Genomic DNA, 11,662 nt, shown 5'->3' with positions numbered 1-11,662 from the left:
TTTTCTAACACCTGATGAATTTGGTATTTTCAGGGACCCAGATGGCAACACACGTGCAATGGATGGAATGATCTTACAAGTGTCAAGAGAGGACATAGCAGATATCCTTCAAGTAGCCAATGGACCTGACAACCTATTCTCACAGCAACGTGGCACTCCAGACGTCATTCAAACATATCCTAACAACCACGTAGGAGTCGCCACAACAGAAATCAATCCAGATCTATCACGCCAACCAAAAGGGCAATCATCGATCGACGGGACAACTGAGACATCGATCGACAGGGTAACACCAACGTCGATCGATAGGGATGACCCGACGTCAATCGATAGACGTTATGAATTTGGAAACCGCGCTTTTGACATGTATGGAGCCAGAAAGTTCACTTGGGAACGAAGGGACGAGTATGGAGTCTACAGAGATGAGTGTGGATGCGCACAAGGCGTAGCTGGTTAGATGATACCTGTCACAAAGGACGACATTAGAAAATTACTGAAAAGAGCATCTCTTTTTGAAGAGAGCCATATCTGTCTTCCAGAACATGCCACTTCCTTCACACTCACAAGACTGGCACCAGAACTCTACACCAACGATGAAATCAATGAGATGGTGTTTGGTATTTGTGGAGCTCAGGAAAGACTAGGAGATGAGCTCAAAACATTGGTAGAAGATACTCATCAACCTTTGGATAGATGCTACAATGAGCTTTTCAGAAGTATGGCAAAAATGAGGACAGAAATTGAGAGTTTACGTCAGCAACTTGAGAAGGAAGCCACGACCTCAGCATCGATCGACGCACCAAATGCACCATCGATCGACGTCAGTCTTCCTACAGCCCAGATCCCTGCAGAACCGCAATGTTCAGCAAAACACAAGGATGAATGGGAAGTCTCATACATCGACACAAGGATAAACGACGTGTACTACCCTCTCAACAACAACGTGGACTGGCTGAGCACTAAAATCGAGCTACTACAGCAAGATCTGGATACCATTCGCAAGAAGGACCAACAACCAGCCATGAATGAGAGGCTGAGGACTTACGAGGACATGCATGACCGCTTTATATCAGCAGTCATGATAGATTTAAACAAATTTTCTAGTCAATTACTTCATGCCCAAAGGGATATTGATAACATTACTAATCAAAATATTTTGCAGGCAAAATCAGCATCGATTGACAGGCTGTGAGAACCGAAATTCGTACTGTCGATTTCCGTTTAAATAAGGAAATTAGGAAAACCCTAATTTTCCAGAGGACCCGGATATCTGCTAATTACCACACGTCAAGCAATCAGAACACGAGAATAACAACGATAAAGTATAAGAAATCGAAAAAGAGAGCAAAGAAGATCTTATTCCGAATTTGCGTATGAGCGTTTACAACAAGGTATAAGCCTAGGCTCGAGAGCTGTCGGTGAGATTCCTAGTTCTAGCAACCCTAAGACGGCTAAACCTAATTGAGTCGCAGCTCGAAATAACAAAAACGGAAAAATGCCTAAAATGCTCTAAGTGCTAAGTTTTCTCTGAAAAAGTTCTCCCCCATGCTCCTCGCCTAAGACTCCTTATATACTAGCTCCAAGGTCAATTTACGCTTTTACTCTTCTGCCCTTAAGCCGCCATAGCATAAAAATGGAGGTATTCCATTTTTCCCGATCTTCACAATTATCTTCAAAACTTCCGTATTTATCTGCGGAAACTTGACATTTATCCTTCCTTGTGGACCAAGCGTAAACCGTGATGTGGTTTACGGGCTTTTGGTTAAGAAATCGTAGGATGGGCCTCGAGTCGTGTTTTAGGTCCCTTTGGGCCGTCATCCGACTCGACACGTTTACTACGAGTTCTTTCGATAAAGAATGAACTTTCCGCAATTTTTAATTCACAAAGTTTGATCGATGATTTAGAATAGCGGAAACATAGACTGAGCTTGCTACGGTCTTTGGGAGATAGCATTTGATGGTTTGACGAGAATGCATGGACTGGTGTCGTATCGATGTTCGGAAGAGCCCGGTCGCTACGCAACGACCGAACTTTGGCTCAAGCCCGGTTGCTACGTAGCGACTGAGCTTTGGCTCGAGCTCGGTCGCTACGTAGCCAACTTGGGAGGAGGTCGTCGTTCCACACTTCCGGGTTTGCATCGAGGGGCCGATCTTCAGGAAAATCTCCCTTGATCTCTATTCACGACTCTGATGATGAAGTTGTTTCGGGGGAGATGCGACCTCCTGTCTCATTGAGCCCGGGCTCGGAAGACGAGACCGTTGCGGCGACTCGCAAACGACACCGTTCGTCAGAGGGTGCCTTGCCCAGTCCATCTCGTCCTAGGTTTGCTCCTGAGGGAGATGGTTCTTTGTTTGCGGCACAAGGTGACCTAATTTCTCTCGCTGGTCGCATGAGGTCTCCGGGTTGCCGTCTTCCGTCTCTCGCTTCCTCAGCCGAGAAGGAAACTTATGCCAAGTCGCGGTGGCGAGCTCTAAGGTTTGTTCTCCACCTTTTTTTTGGCAATTGTGCTTCACGTTTTCGTTTGCTTATCTTGATTCCTTCTTAGGTTATGGAAGCTTTTAGCGAATACGTTGTGGTGATGGAGGATCACGTCGTGGCTTCTCGGAATGACAAAGAGATTGAGAGTATTGGTTCCAAGATCAAGAGGCTTTCGAAAGAACTCGAAGCCACCAAGCGAGAAGGGAAGAGGGATGCCGAAAAGATCGAGGCGTTGAGTAAGGATTGGAAGAGAGTTCATCAGGAAAACGAGGTTCTTAAGACCCATATGGTTGCTCAGAAGGTGAGGGTTGCGGCGCTCGAGATCGAGAGAGATCGGGACATTCGTCGTGCTTCTCGTGTTGCTCGTCATGATGTCGCGACACGATACCGGAAAATCCTTGAGTCCTTGAAGGATAGACGGACGAGCAAGAAGAACAAAGTGTCTACTGAGATCCGACTGCAAGAAGTGGCCGCCAACATCAATCTTCTGAACGAGCTCAATGATGGGGGTCTGGCTGTGGATGGAGCTTGCTCGTTTAAAGAAGATGGAGGGAGATTGTGAGGATCTCATTGCTTCAGCCACTGTGCCGGATTGGTCGATTTCCGAGATTGATCTTCCTCCAGTTTCAGATGATTCAGTGGTTCAAGGCGGGGGGGGGGGGGGGGGGGGGGGGGGGCGTCTGTTCCCAATGATTCTGTTTCTAGTTAAATTTTTTATCTTTTTTTTGTTTAATATCTTTTGTTGTCCGCGATCTTTGATCGTGATATCTTGGATATTTGATACCACTCAAATTACCTTAAGGAGTGTTACTCTCATCCAAAGAGGTTCAGATGTAGTACTTAGGGATCAAATCCACAAGGAGCTAGGGAACAATTAAATCTAGTGTTTATTAATTCTAAAGGTTGTAATGTTTAAATGAAATAGCAATAGTAACAAGCGAGTAAATGATAAATGTAACTTAGGTTGAAAATGATATTAGATGCAGGGCCACTATTCAGCTGTTGGAGATTATAATTCTTATAGATGCCTAACTGTTGCATGCATGATATATTGAGCTCATTCGCTTAACTCAGTGATCAGCTGTCGCATATACCACTGGTTAACAGACTAGATCTTGTGTCTCACCGGTTAGATGCAAACACAAGAGAGTGTCGATCGATAGTCTATTAAGACGTCGACCGATACACCTTTGCCAACATCGATCGATTGTCAGTTGAGGACATCGATCGACGGGTTCTAGCCAGGCCTATGCGCGAGTATGAAATGCCATACTAAGATTCTAAATTGGCAGTTAGCCCTCTCTAGCAATCCTAATATGATAGATATATTTCAGGATGGGATAACAAGGGTGCTTGAATATGCAATCCTATGATCAAGTTATAGTTAGCAAGGCTAAAACAAGCAATGAATACAAATCTATCATGAATATCACAACAAGGCAGATCTATAGTTTGGGGCTAATCCCACAAACCTATCTGAACCCTCGATCTAACAGTTGAACTACTCAGAAATTCATATCAATAGATAAATAGAAACTCATAGAATAGATGAAAAGAAATAGAAACAAGGAGTTCCAATCACAAGTGATCTTCTCTCCAAATGAAACTTGTAACAAAACTAGGTCTAGAAAGAAAAGATCTGTTCTTCCTGCCGTCAAAAACACTAGGCAGTATATATTCTACTAGGTTAAAAACTCGTCAGGGCATTTTGGTAATTTGGCTTGGCCTTGGTTTTTAAGTCTGCTGAATCCAAAATGTCGCGTCTGGTGTCTCGACATCAATCGATGGTACTTGTGTACATCGATCGATATTAATCTTCATCTGTCGAGGCATTTCTGATATCGATCGTCAGCGCTGATGCGCATCGATCGATTATTCTTCCTCTCGTCGATCTCTAAGTGGTCAGCTCGGGTGAAATGTCCTTTAAGCTCCAAAATGCTCCAAAGTCATAGCTTTACTCCGAAATGCACCTGAACCTGAAAACATACCTAGAAGAGTAGAAAACATATATATATATATAGTAAAATACTAATATACCATGGATAAAAATGGGTCAAATCCAAGGTATATCAACTCCCCCAGGCTTACCCTTTTGCTTGTCCTCAAGCAAAACATACAGGCAGTCTCTCTGAAAGAGGTTTGAAAATATTTAGGGATTTAAGGTTTTAAAAACATAGAACTCTTTCCTCAACAATTTTGCAACCACATTTAAAAGGTCCTAATCACAAAAGCACACTATGCAATATCCTAGCTTAGCAATCATTTCTAACATAACACAACTCATCAATTCACGTCTGACATCCCCTCTACTGATTTCATTTCTTAGCATAAATATAAAGTGAATGCTTTACCTTGGGAGTATCAATCACATGATGCAAGGATTTCAGACAGGTATCTGGAGCTGCAGGTAAAAGTTAGTTCCTAGTTTCTCTCTCTCTAAATTTCTCTCTTGAGTCAAAGTCTGCTTCCATTGCAGGATCAGTGACCAAGATTGGACAGGCTTCCATGAATCAAAACTTAATGGTAGTTGCCACCAAGTTCTGTTCACTTCTTTTTGACCTATATTCAAGAGTTCTTTGCGAAAGCGAGCCTTGAAGATTGCCGCCTCCAAGTCCCGTTTCGAACTCTTTTACTTGAGTCTTTATGAATCAAGCCTTAATAGTTTTAGCCACCAAGTCCTGTTCAGACTCATCCTAATTAAACAATAGATCTTATTTATTTTTTATTATATATATATATATATTTTACTCACTAACTAATCTAGGGTCGAAATCTAGAGAGAGAAAATGTGATAAATAATCTAAACCAGGCGTTACCTTCCAGACCTGTCTGAAGAATCCGATCCCATGTATACCAAGCCCCAAGACAAGCGATTCTGTCAGGTTTAGTGTTGGAAATCAGCTTTGGTTACTTCATACGGTTCAAGGCAAGTGTGTAGTTGATAGGTTGATCCGCTTTAGCATCTTTAGTGATATCTGCAATCAGTAAATCTAAAATGGTGCTAAAGATTGGTTAGATATTCATGTTTAAATCAATATAAGATTATAGTCCCTATTTTCAATAGATAAGCATAATTTATTTGAAATTCCTTTTTACATAAGAATAAAATAAATTATATCAGTAAATCTCCCCCCAGACTTAAATTACACTGTCTCAATGTAACTCAGCCGGAGTTATGATGAATAGTTTACAAGTAGGTATGATACATCTGACCGGATTAGATATCGATTGATGTGTAAGTGTTACATCGATCGTCGTGTGGTTGCCTATGTCGAACGATGTCGACGTCTCGTCGTCGGTCGATATTCAGGTCCTCCTACTTAGGTCTCCTAAATCTGAAAGAAATAAAACGAAAGAAATTAAATGCTAGCTAATAAAACCAAAGTAAAATACCTAATAGTGGGTTGCCTCCCACTCAGCGGTTGGTTATAGTCATTTAGCTTGACTGTGGTAGTGATTGGCTATTGGGTGGAGAAGCAGCTGCTTGTTGGAAAGCAAGCATCCACGTCTTCTCTGCGCATTCTGGACCAAGATGCAATGAAACTTCTTGTTGCCTCATCATTTCTTGTCCATTTGTCATCCATCTTCTCAAGTACATTGGAGATGTTCTGTAGCCTTTCTTGAATGTTGTCAATGCTGACCTGGTGCCAGCCTATGTTGTCATAGGCGTATGCTGAAAGATCTGTCAGTTCCTTTTGCATTGACTCTACTGTCTTGTGTATCAGCTCCTCGCCGATTGGTATAGACTCGGCGTCGATCGATGAGATTATGTGTTCGTTGGACGATCTCGGCGAGTTGCCGTCGATCAATTTCGCTTTTGTCCTGTCGATCGAATCTGATATCTGATGTTGAGCTGCGAGTTGCCTCTGAATGGCTTTGACTTCTTTTTGTAGCCATTCTGCGTGGTTGTCTAGTCCACTGATTTTGTTGTCGAATGGAAAGTAGATGTCATCGCAGCGTTTGTCAAGTCGTTCCTCCATGGTGTCTAGAGCAGTGTAGATCTTGGATGTGATCTTGTCAACCTCTGCTGCTGTGTAAGGAAGTAACTCCACAGGTTTCTTGCCATCGATCCAAGGTCCTCGTAGCCTGTCGATCGATGCTGATTTTGCCTGCAAAAAACTTTGATTAGTAATGTTCTCAATATTCTTATGGGCATCAAGTAATTGACTAGACAATTTGTTTAAATCTATCATGACTGGTGATATAAAACGGTCATGCATATCCTCGTAAGTCCTCAGCGTCTCAATCATGGCTGAGACTTTGGCGTCGAGCGATGTGAAGGTGCACATGTCGATCGATGTGGCTGGTTGTTGGTCCTTCTTGCGAATGGCGTCCAGATCTTGCTGCAGTAGCTCGATTTTAATGCTTAGCCAGTACACGTTGTTGTTGAGAGGGCAGTAAACGTCGTTTATCCTCGTGTCGATGTATGAGACTTCCCATTCATCCCTGTGTTGTGTTGAACATTGCGGTTCTGCAGGGATCTGAGCTGTAGGAAGACTGACGTCGATCGATGTTGCACGTGGTGCGTCGATCGATGCTGAGGTCGTAGCTTCCTTCTCAAGTTGCTGACGTAAACTCTCAATTTCTGTCCTCATTTCTGCCATACATCTGAAAAGCTCATTGTAGCCTCTATCCAAAGGCTGATGTGTATCTTCCACCAATGTTTTGAGCTCCTCTCCCAGTTTCTCCTGAGCTCCACAAATACCAAACACCATCTCATCGATTTCATCTTTGGTGTAGAGTTCTGGTGCCAGTCTTGTGAGTGTGAAGGAAGTGGCATGTTCTGGAAGACAGATGTGGCTCTCTTCAAAAAGAGATGCTCTTTCCAGTATTTTCCTGATGTTGTCCTTTGTGACAGGTATCATCTCACCAGCTGCGCCTCGTGCGTGTCCACGCTCATCTCTGTAGACTCCATATTCGTCCCTTTGTTCCCAAGTGAACTTTCTGGCTCCATACATGTCGAAAGCGCGGTTCCCACATTCATACCGTCTGTCGATCGACGTCGGTTCATCCATATCGATCGACGTTGGTGTTACCCTGTCGATCGATGTCTCCGTTGTACCGTCGATCGATGCTTGCCCTTTTGGTTGGCGTGATAGATCTGGGTTGATCTCTGTTGTGGCGACTCCTGCGTGGTTGTTAGGATCTGTTTGAATGACGTCTGGAGTGCCACGTTGCTGTGAGAATAGGTTGTCAGGTCCATTGGCTACTTGAAGGATGTCTGCTATGTCCTCTCTGGACACTTGTAAAATCCTTCCATCCATTGCACGTGCGTTGCCATCTGGGTCCCTGAAAATACCAAATTCATCAGGTGTTAGAAAACCGTAATCAATGTTTGCATAATCATTCAATTTAGAAATAGAAAGATTAGGGTTTAGAGTAGTATCGATCGATGTAGATACAGTTACATCGATCGATGGCAGAGTAATTTCTGCAGAACTTTGTTCTTGAGATGATTGCTCTTCATGGATTTTTCTGTTGATGTAGAAGGAAGAGTGTTCATCTTTTTTGCTTGTGTGTTTGCTCTGATGTGTGTAGGTGGTTTCGGAGGTGCAAAACGATTTATATAGGTATCTATAAACCTAGTTGGGGAGGGAATATTCTCCTGCTCCTGAATTTTCGCTGCGGCGCGAATATCGATCGATGTTCCTTTGTGGGTGTCGATCGATGTGAGCGGTTGTTTTGCTGGACGAGGGTGGGTATCGACCGATGTGGAGTGCACAGCGTCGAACGATGTTGGAAACGTGTTGGTGAACTTATGTGTTTCAAGTCTTTCATCCTGCAAAGACATTTCTATTGCACGTTCTTTCCAATAATCCTCATCGTATTCCTCGGTATGTTCCTCATTAGGTGAAGTAATTACAGTGTCAACTGCAAAACTTTCATGGAAACCACTGTCTGCCCAACTGCCTATGGAATAATCATCATGTCCTCTCTTGCTTGGAGGTTGGAAGTCAAAGTGGGGGTAACAATGATTAGGTGAAGCAAAATGGTCAACTGGGTGCATTACGTCGAGTGACGTGTTGTTGCGGTCATCGATCACCGTCGATACATTAGAATCGATCGATGGAAAGGTTGGGGTGTCGATCGATTCCGAGTACTCTGTTTCGTACTCCGATTCATACTCTGCTCCACAATGGCATGCGCCAATGAAGCCAAATTCTTTCTCATAATCCACAGAATTAATGGATGGGGTCGTAGTGGATGTTTGGGTCTATGAGCGTTAGACACAATTTGTTTTTGTTCATGTCACATACAGCTCCTACTGTAGCTTGGAAAGATCTTCCAAGCAGAAGTGAAGAGTTCCAGTTAAGCTCGATGTCTAAGACATGAAAATCTACAGGGACAAGTGCATTACCAATCTGTACCTCCAGATCTCTTATGATGCCTTCTGATTGTTTCTCTGAAAGATCCACGAAGGTGAAGGATTCTGTTGAGGGTTCGATGGTCAAACCAAGCTGGTCTACCATGATCCTAGGGAGGATACTAACTGATGCTCCTGTGTCACACATTGAATGGGGAAATTCAACACCCTTGACTACGCATGGTATTGCAAACTTCCCAGGATCATTCTTCTTCGTCAATGTGATCCTGTGTTTCATCTTCTCTCTGACTTGATGAAACATTCTCCTAATGTCCTCCTCAGTTACCTTTGTTTCTCTGAAGAACATCCACAACCGGTGTGTGAAGTAAGCTTCATCAAAAGGTTTTTCGATTGGGATTCTGAGGACTCGTTTAGTGAAACCATCCATCTCCTTATCGTTAGCTTCCCTCTTAAGGTTTTTAGGAATCTTCTCCTTTCTTTTCCTTAACCTTCTCCCTTCAGATTCTTGTTCTTCTTGAACAGATTCTGGTGAACTATTTAAAGGGTTGGGTTTTGGTTCGGGTGGGTTTGCTAATGGTTTAGGTGGTGGTCTGAGTGCATTGATGTAATCATTATCGATTGAGGGTAACCGCACTCGGTATGTCAGAGGTGCCTGTCGATCGATGGGAGGTGTGTTGTGACGATCGACGTCGGACTCACTCTGTCGATCGATGGTTGGCTCAACCGATCGATCGATTTTTTCATAGAAAGGGGAGGGTGGGTGAGGATGCTTAGCTGCGAATTCTTCATGAGTTAGAATTCGAACCGCATTGCATTCAGTCGAATTGGCAGACGACGTCGATCGATGAGTGGAGTAATCCGTCCATCAATCTTCATCATGGTCTGTCGATCGATGCGAGTTCATCGACATCGGTCGACACCATTGGGATCCGCCGAGACTCATGGAGCTTTCGATTTCGAAATCTCCTTCCTCAAGCTTTTCATTTCTCACCACTTGCCAGAAATCATCATCTATGATGGCATTTACGTGGTGTTTTCCTTTGTCGGCTCCTGCCTCTCTAGCGAAAGCTTCTTGCCTCTTTATAGTCTCGCCCGTCTGAATTACTTGGGTTTCAAGTTTTCTCACCTGAGTCCCTAAGGTCTCGATTTTGGTGTTCAGATTGTTGTAGGCAGAGTCTATCTTACCGTTGAAATCCACGGTGATTTGTTGTTGTCCCAACAGTACTCGATCAAGCATCTCTTCGATCTTGCTTTCCTGAGTCTGGGGTGGTGGATTTTGGTAGTAAGAGTTCGAGTAGCTCTTGCTGTTGTTGAAGGGTTTTTGAAATTGTGAACTTTGGTTACTTCTTTGGCCATTTCCAAAGAAGTTTCTGTTTCCGCCCTGGTTTCCAAATTTTGGAATCCGGTACCTCCGATGTAGTTCACATCTTCTTCTCCTTCTGTATCTGCTACTTCTCCTTCAGCTGAACAGACTTGCTTCCTAAGAAGCTCGTGCACCACATCTAACTTAGCTCTTACTTCGTCCATCTGTTCCTTCCCGATAGAGGCTACAGACTTCTTCCGTTCAGAGTCAGTGTTTTTGGTGCTGCTGCTGTTAGCAAGGTTTTCGATAAGTCTCACAGCTTCCAACGGATTCCGAGTAGTGAAGTTTCCTTCACTCGCCGTATCAAGAGCCATTTGATACTGTAAGGCGAGACCTCGGAAGAAAGTGCTTAGCAGCTGCACTTCATTAAATCCGTGGTGTGGACAGTCTCGCTGGAAGAACCTAAATCTAATCCACGCATCTTTGAAGGACTCTCCAGCCTTCTGCGAGAATGTGGAAATTTTGTTCCGAAGTTCTTCAGCGCGCGCCTCATCGAAGAAGTTTCGTAAGAAAGCATTCTTGATGTCGCTCCAGGATGTTAAAGATCCTGTGGGTTGCTGCCTAAGCCAGTGCATCGCTTCTCCATTCAGCGTGTATCTGAAGAGCTTGCACAGCAGGTAATCTTCGGGGACTCCTTCCATCCGAATGGCAGCGATTAGATCCTCGAACCGTTCCAAATGGTCCATAGGATGCTCGTGCGGTAACCCAGAGTAGGGTATCTGCGACACGAGAGTGTAGTATTGAGGCTTCAGCTCGAAATTCTGCTTCTGGATCTCCGGAAGTCGAATAGCTGATCTGTTGGAATAGTACTCATCTGGGCGATTGTAGTCGGCCAGTGGTTTCGATCGAGCGTCCTCATCTACAGGTTGAGCAGCTCCTGTAGCATCAGCATCAGGGATTACAGTTCCCTGAGCATCTATTTTCTGACCTGTTGCATTACGCAGATGACCGGCCTGGTCATACAGGTTTCCGTTCTCATCCTGAGTTAGACTAATAATGTTTACCATTTTTGACGACACGGTATCGATCGACGTACGCGGTGTAGTATCGATCGTTGTCGAACGATTGGGATCGATCGACGATGATGGTCTGGTGTTGGTCGACGGTTGGTTGTGCGTATCGATCGACGACGAAGTGGTTGCATCGAGCGATGTGGAACGTTGACCTCTACGGATGGTGCGTTCCAAATGAGCAGGATCGTCTGAGAACAGCAAGTCTTTCTCCTTGTTGCTTCTGGTACCGCTGGGTATGCACCTGAAAAGACAAGAAAAAGAAAGATTATTAGAAAAGGGGGTAAAGAAAAGAATAAGAATTAATAAAACTAAATCTAATGGCGATCAAAGCTCCCCGGCAACGGCGCCAAATTTGATACCACTCAAATTACCCTAAGGAGTGTTACTCTCATCAAAAGAGGTTCAGATGTAGTACTTAGGGATCGAATCCACAAGGAGCTAGGGAACAATTAAATCTAGTGTTTATTAATTCTAAAGGTTGT

The 11,662-nt window shown here is 43.9% G+C and overlaps 1 non-coding gene across 1 annotated transcript; it reads left to right on the top strand.

Moving 5' to 3' along the window:
* Nucleotides 1–10,536: 10,536 nt before the first annotated feature.
* On the top strand, nucleotides 10,537–10,642 carry LOC125579649. The gene has a single exon (XR_007317709.1). It is a non-coding gene; the product is annotated as a small nucleolar RNA R71 (small nucleolar RNA).
* The last annotated feature ends 1,020 nt before the right edge of the window (nucleotides 10,643–11,662 follow it).

This window comes from Brassica napus, chromosome A10 (assembly GCF_020379485.1).
Source record: "Brassica napus cultivar Da-Ae chromosome A10, Da-Ae, whole genome shotgun sequence".
Classification (NCBI taxonomy): domain Eukaryota; kingdom Viridiplantae; phylum Streptophyta; class Magnoliopsida; order Brassicales; family Brassicaceae; genus Brassica; species Brassica napus.
This window is presented reverse-complemented; position numbering and strand designations above follow the sequence as displayed.